Source organism: Pseudorasbora parva, chromosome 24, assembly GCF_024679245.1.
Source record: "Pseudorasbora parva isolate DD20220531a chromosome 24, ASM2467924v1, whole genome shotgun sequence".
NCBI classification, from domain to species: Eukaryota; Metazoa; Chordata; class Actinopteri; order Cypriniformes; family Gobionidae; genus Pseudorasbora; species Pseudorasbora parva.
Genome location: NC_090195.1, coordinates 22,171,308 through 22,178,547, shown reverse-complemented (window position 1 = coordinate 22,178,547; position 7,240 = coordinate 22,171,308). Strand labels below are relative to the sequence as shown.

Sequence of the window (7,240 nt, the reverse complement as noted above, 5' to 3'; positions counted from 1 at the left end):
TGCCATAGACCCTGGGACGAGCGACCACTCATGGTCGCCCCCCAGCCCGTGAGAGAGGCGTCTGTCGTTAGCGTTACGCGACGAACAAGAGCCCCCAACACGGGACCCTGAGATAAAAACCCCGGGTTTTTCCACATGACCAGAGCACGTAGGCATCGCCGCGTGACTTTGATCGTGCGGAGCGGATTTCCCCTCGGGGAGAACCCTTTTGTCTTGAGCCACCACTGCAGTGGCCTCATGTACAGTAGGCCAAAAGGTATCACGTTGGACGCTGCTGCCATGAGACCTAACAGTTTCTGGAACTGTTTCACAGTGACGGCTTGGCCTAGCTTCTGTTCTTTGGCGGCTGCCAGGATCGATGCTATGCGTGTTGGCGATAATTGCGCCCGCATAATTACCGAGTCCCAGTTCACACCCAGAAAAGTGGTTCTCTGAGCCGGAGAAAGCACACTCTTCTTGGCGTTCAGCCTCAACCCCAGCTTCGACATATGGGCGAGAACAGCATCTCGATGCTGAACCGCCATCTGCTCTGTATTCGCTAGAATCAGCCAATCGTCGATATAGTTCAATATGCGGATGCCCTGTAGACGCAGCGGCGCCAGAGCTGCATCCACACACTTGGTGAACGTGCGGGGTGACAGTGCTAGACCGAAGGGAAGTACACGATATTGGTATGCCTCTCCCCCGAAGGCAAACCTCAGGAACTTCCTGTGATGTGGAAAGATGGAGACATGAAAATACGCATCTTTGAGGTCTATGGTGACAAACCAATCCTCCGATTTGACCTGCGCTACAATCTGTCTGAGTGTAAGCATCTTGAATTTGAGCTTGGCCACCGAGCGATTCAATAGCCGCAGATCTAATATCGGGCGTAAGCCCCCATCCTTCTTCGGCACGATGAAGTAACGGCTGTAAAAGCCAGACTCCCTGCTGGGAGGGGGAACCCTCTCTATAGCCCCTTTTTGCAGGAGTGTCTCTACTTCCTGTGCCATTACCAGAGCCTGCTCCGGGCCCACCTCTGTAGGCAGGACACCGGAGAAAGGAGGTGGCCGACTTCCGAATTGAATGGCGTACCCCCTTTCTATTATCTGCAGGACCCAACGAGATATATTTGGTAGACGTTTCCACTCGTCTAGAAAATCTACTAAGGGAACCAGCCTCTCGAGGCTGGCCTCTGGTGTATTTTGAGCAACAAGCACAGTGCCCTGAAGCGGCGGACCGGCAGGGAACAACTGACTTGACTGCTCGGGGACCCCCCGAAGGGGGTGCGGACCACCCTCGGGTGGCCCGCGGAGACCGACTGCGCCCCGGCATTGCGGCAGGGTTGGCAGCGCGGCCCCCCGAGGGTGCCGTAGGGAAACGGGTACCGTAGGCAGGGGTAAGCACCGTTTCCCTACGGGGGGAACCACCCTCAGCGTCCTGACGCTTCTGGCGTCAGGAACGCTTCGACGAGGCCTTCTTGGCGATCAGGACTGTCCGCAGATCAGCCCTGCCCCTCGAAGGCCTCGTCTGAGAGCGCCGCCCCTCGTCCCCACGCTGAGGGGGAGCTCGGGCAGCGACGCTCTGTTTCTGCTGAGCCCTGTAGGAGGAGCTCGTACTCGGCTTGGGCTGCTTGGTGGTATCAGCAGCAGCCCCAGGGACCTGGACCCGGAGAGGGAGGAACTGCTTGAGCGCCGCAGCTTGCTTTTTCGACTCCTGGAACCTCTCGGTGACAGTGTGAACTGCGTCACCGAAGAGGCCTCCAGGAGAAAGCGGCGCATCGAGCAGAAAGGCTTTCTCCCTCTCCTTGATGTCTGTGGGGTTTAACCATAGATGCCTCTCCGTAGCCACCAATGCTGCCATGGAGCGGCCAACACATCTGGCCGTCTCCTTGGTGGCCCGGAGAGCTAGATCGGCTGACGATCTTAATTCAGCGATAATATCACCCCCCACAGCATCACTACCGTCCAAATCCCTCAGCAGGTCAGCCTGGTATGCCTGCACGATAGCCATCGTGTGCAGGCATGCAGCCGCTTGACCCGCCGCCGAGTACGCTTTACCCACCATCGCCGACGTTGTTTTTAGAGGTCTGGTGGGTAAAGTCGGGGCCTTCAGGGACGATGCCGAGGAAGGCGAGAGATGGCTCGCAAGCGTCTCTTCAACCTTTGGCATCGCCCCATAACCATACTGTCTCAGCCCGCAAATGTTGCTGTAGACCGAAGTCTGCGGGCTGAAGACACGATATGAAGCCGGTCTCTTCCACGATCTTGCCACCTCGGTGTGCAAATCGTGGAAGAACGGCAGGCCCCGTCGCTGAGGTTCTGAGGCGCGAGACGGCAGGAAGCGTTCGTCTAGCTTACTATGACGTTTTCTTCCTGCCTCAGATCTTTCAGTGGGCCAGTCGATGTTTAACCTGGCCACTGCTCGCGTCAAAACCTCAACTAGCTCCTCACTAGCAGGGGACTGAAGTGGCGAATCTTCAGTATCGATACTTTCAACGTCCACCTCCTCAGAGCTGGACAGATGAAGTACCGGCGGCTCTCTCGGGGGGGAAGAAACCGCCATGCGTGCTTCCATGCCCCGAGAAGAACCGCTGGATGGAGCAGGTGAGGGCAGAGATAAGGCAGCGCCCGTCTCTAACCCCTCTGCAACATCCAATTGTGATCCCCACGACTGCAGCCTCCGCTCCGCCTCGGCGGCAGCGGGACCAGAGCCGCGGGGAACACGAGCCGAGGCACCCTCCTCGAAGAGTGCCCGGCGGGAGCGCAGCGTTCTCAGTGGCATACGCTCACAGTGCTCGCAAGCAGCCCCCTCGAGGGCTGCCTGGGCATGCTGCGCTCCCAAGCATGCAACACAGAGAAGATGTGTGTCCCCGCCCGTGATGTAGCGTGGGCAGGGAGGAACACACTTTCTGAAATTGCTGCTTTCACTCGCCATTCTATCTATCTTATTTTCTCTTTTTTCTGTTAATATATTGAATATTTAACAAAAAGGGTGGAAAATCTCTGCTTTCTAGTATAATAGACAGACAAAAACACCAAATAGACAGACAGGTTCACACAGATCGCTTGCTGAAGGCTCAGAAGCTAGTTCCTGTTTGTTTTCACGGACGTTTTATAGCTTCCGGTCGATGACGTCATCACGCCGACGATCGATCTTTTTTCCGATGGAATGGTTCTACAGGCGCTTCACGACGCATTTGAACAGAGGCGTTCTCACAGCGTTTCGACGCAGCTCGAGTTCCCCGAAAGGGAACTATCAAACAGTACCTGTTACATATCAGTTTCTGTTGTGTTTATTGCATTTGTCACATGTTCTTTACTTGTTTGTCCAACACAGTCTCACCCCTACTCGTCAAATGTTGCCGAACGGTCAAGGAACCCTAACGTCAGCTGTTGACGCACAGGGTACCCCTAAATCGCCATTTTTCGACGTACTGGGTAATCCACTGATTTCAATGAGAAACCTAGGACGTCATAAACAGACGTGTTGGGCATGTGAATGTTATCGTCATGATGGCATTTATTGGGTTATAATTTTTCCATTATGGCATGTTGGAGTGTGATTCTCAATTTAATCAGCCAGCACAATTGTATTTACATTTATTTACGCTATGATACACGTTTGAAACAGCAGTCAAAACCCCACCCCGCCCTAAACCTACCCATTTGCGTATTATATGATATAAAAACACAGACTGTAACAGACAATAACAGGCACACTTTATTGAAAAAGTCCAACTATTCCGAGGCCAAACGATTGAATTGTGTGAAGAAAAGACCTAAAAGCAATCACCGGCTCTATCCGCGCCGCGCCCCAGCGTTACACTGAAGACGCCACAGGTATTCCCCTCGGCGTCACGCGATGGACGAACTGGGAACCCAATTGCTTTCAGTGGGAAACCTTTGGCGTCAACATTAGACGGCAATTCTATCGGTATGAAATCGCGCTGAAGAAGTCTCATTCAGAACACAACGCGATGTTTGGCATCAGATCACGTGTGCCACATGTTGGTGAGTAGTCATACATATTATGTCCTAATATTTGATATAAAGTATTTTCTGCTTGTCGTTATCGATCATGTTCAGTCCCTGCATTGTATCTGTCATCATCTCCACTGAGGCTTTGCATTTCTTTGCTTTCTAAATAAACACACCTTGCTAATAGGGTGAACACTGTCACGTGACGTGCTATAGACCTTTAAACAGTTGTTAATATTTAATAATAATTACTAGTGTAGTTCCAACGTGGCATTTGTAGTAGAAGCACAATAAAAAATAAAAAAACAACACTTGCCATGCGTTTACCACAGTATTGGTAGTTTTAATGTGATATTTGTTGTAAATAAACAGTAACCACAACAATTGGTAGTTTTAATGTGATATTTGTTGTAAATAAACAGTAGCCACAACAATTACCATGCTTTAAATGCATTTTAATGTAAAAACCAAATATTGTTATTTAAATAGTATACTTTATAATGCTATATATTATATATTATGACTTTTTTCTCTCTTTCTTTCTTATTTTTTTTATTTTTTACCTTTTTTGAAAAGACCAAAAGGGCCTCTCGGACTCAGTCAACCCATTCTTGTTTGTGGCGAAGTAACAGAGAAAACCGAAAGCTGCAACAGCAAATATTTGTAATGGTATGTATGTGTTGGTTTGAACCCTTTATCAAACATTTTATTAAGCATTTGTTGTTACTTATTCTTACAAATCCTATATATAGCTCAATCAGTTAGAACATATTCCCAAAGTCTTAATAATTCACAAGATTTAACAAGTTGTCAAATTCGTATGATTCTCGTACATATAGCTCTAAAAAAAATTAAGAGACCACTTAACATGGATTTCTAAATGTTAAGTGGTCTCTTAATTATTTCCAGAGCTGTATTTGTATATGAAGAGTTCAGATGCAAAAGCCTCAAAAAGCCACTTCGGTCACATGACATCAGATATTCAATTATTTTTTCTTAATCAGATCAGTTGCACTGTTTATAACGTCCCGTTTGCATGTAAATAATTTATGTGATCACAAAATCAAGTGAGTTATCTACATTTTCAAACAAATTCTTATGATCTAGCATGCTATTACATACTTTTAATAATGGGAATGCACACATATCTGTGAACTTATTACATAAATGTATTTAACATTTAATTATGCATTGTTTTTTTACTGCAAGAAACAGTTATGAATGAACTCACAACTTGCATGCAATGTAATACAATTTCCTCTTTCTTTCTGTCTTGCAGGATTACTTGCAGATTACTTTTATTTATTTATTTTTGTTTAAAAGATCTCTACAATATCAAACTCAACAGCTCTTTTAAGAGTCAACCCTCACAAGAGCTTCTAGTGATTCTCAGCGAATCTTGTCGTAATCAGCCCTTCACAGGTAAAGTTGAATATTATCAGTATCAGTATATATACTAAAGTATATACAGTTTTTAGTATATATACTCATCAAATGCTCACCTTATGGTAAATTAACTTTATTGTAACTGTCTTAATTTATATGTTTTAAAAACAATAGTATTTGCACAGAGTAAATGAGACTTTCTTGTTTTACAGAAGAGAAGAAAGACCAGACCTTATATCGAAGCAAGCTAAGAAAATAAGTCCTTTGTTTAGGGTGAGGAAGGAAGATGGACATCTTGTGCCCGAAGAAGACAGAAAAGTGCGCAAGTCCATTGGTATGTCTTGTATTGAAGCAATGCTGTAATATGTAGTACAACATTTGATGCTGATCTCTCAAAGGACTATTCATTTCAACAGTGATCATTCTTTCTACTCTGATAAAATACGTACCATTATTCATGTCTAAATCTTTTAATAACTCCTAAAATAAGCAAATGAGGTTCTGTATCTTGGATTTATTTAAAATGGTAAATATTTGTTTTCCCTTTTTGATACAATTATTATTACACTTTTGGCCTTCAGTTCTTAAAAACTGCACCGTCTGTTTGTCTTAGATAAAAGCAGACAAGTGTGGGAAAAAGCATTTAGTTGTTATAAACTCCATGTATTTCTCCATTGTTTTGTAGACCATGGATGGTTCTGGGTAGCTTTAGAAGATAATGAGTTGGGACATATTAGGAATCAAATAGTAAATGTTCTTTGAATTATGTGAAATATCTGGTTAGTTCTTTCTAAAAGATCTACTGTTTAAAAGGTTGCTGTTGATATGGGTAAATTAGTTTTTGTTCAGTACTTGGCTAATATTATGGGATGCAATATTATACCTAATGCTTCAATGTGTATATTATTTTATGTACTGACTGCTGCTTTGTAAATTTAAATCAGGAATTGGCATTTCTGCCCATTTTGAGGTGGAGAGTTTAACATAGGTTAACCTGACTGTACATTAAACTTAATCTGAATTGTGTTTGTTGTTTTACTTTTAGACCAGGACTGGAGAACGCCGGATTATACGACTTCTTCCTCTGGTTGAGAAAAGGCTACACAACATCAGTGATCACATCATCTGTACATTGATTATACTGTAGGGTACAAGTGGGCAAACTGTTTAGAAGAAGAAGAACATGAACATGATAGAGGGAAGAGACAGAAACCAGTCTAGTTGTAATAATGAATCATTATTTTCCAACACTATATCAAATCTGTTTTCTGTATCATAGTTGACTGGATGGGATTATGTGGCACTCATTTGTGTGGCTTCAGCAGCTGTGAATGGATTAATATGATGTTAATGTGTTTTTTAAAACCCATTTTTATTTATCTTGAATCTTATTTGACTTTATTCTACTTTATCAACTGTATACTGTATCCTCCAATAAAGTGTTGAGTGATAAAGTATGGTGAGTATTGTGTATGGTGTTTGGTACAGTAAATACACATTCAACAAGTTTATTTAGGTTATCTAATTAATTACCAAGAATATTTTACTTGAGAAGTAAACATTTTTTATCTGGTTATATTATATTTGGTACAATGCTCCAAAAAGTTGTATATACTTGCATGCTGTGACAAGTATGTCAGTTTTCAGTGAAATAAAGGGAAGGATTACAAACACTTCAAGCTTAACTGAAGATGATCCATGTTGATCATTCTGGTACATCTACTACTGCAATAAACATTAAAGCATGCACATTTTCGATGCCAGGTACGTGAAGAGGGTGTAGATGAAATTGTGACAATGTCTCTTGTTATTTTACTTAATGGTGCATGGTCCTATATTTAATAGTAATAATGAAGTGTAAATAATATAAATAGTTTTTGTTTACTCTGGAAAGT

The 7,240-nt window shown here is 44.0% G+C and overlaps 1 long non-coding RNA gene across 1 annotated transcript; it reads left to right on the top strand.

The window, feature by feature from the left end:
- Positions 1–4,606: 4,606 nt before the first annotated feature.
- LOC137064203 (uncharacterized) lies at positions 4,607–6,922 on the top strand. Its single transcript, XR_010901524.1, has 3 exons — positions 4,607–4,628; positions 5,558–5,679; positions 6,391–6,922. It is a non-coding gene; the product is annotated as an uncharacterized lncRNA (long non-coding RNA).
- The last annotated feature ends 318 nt before the right edge of the window (positions 6,923–7,240 follow it).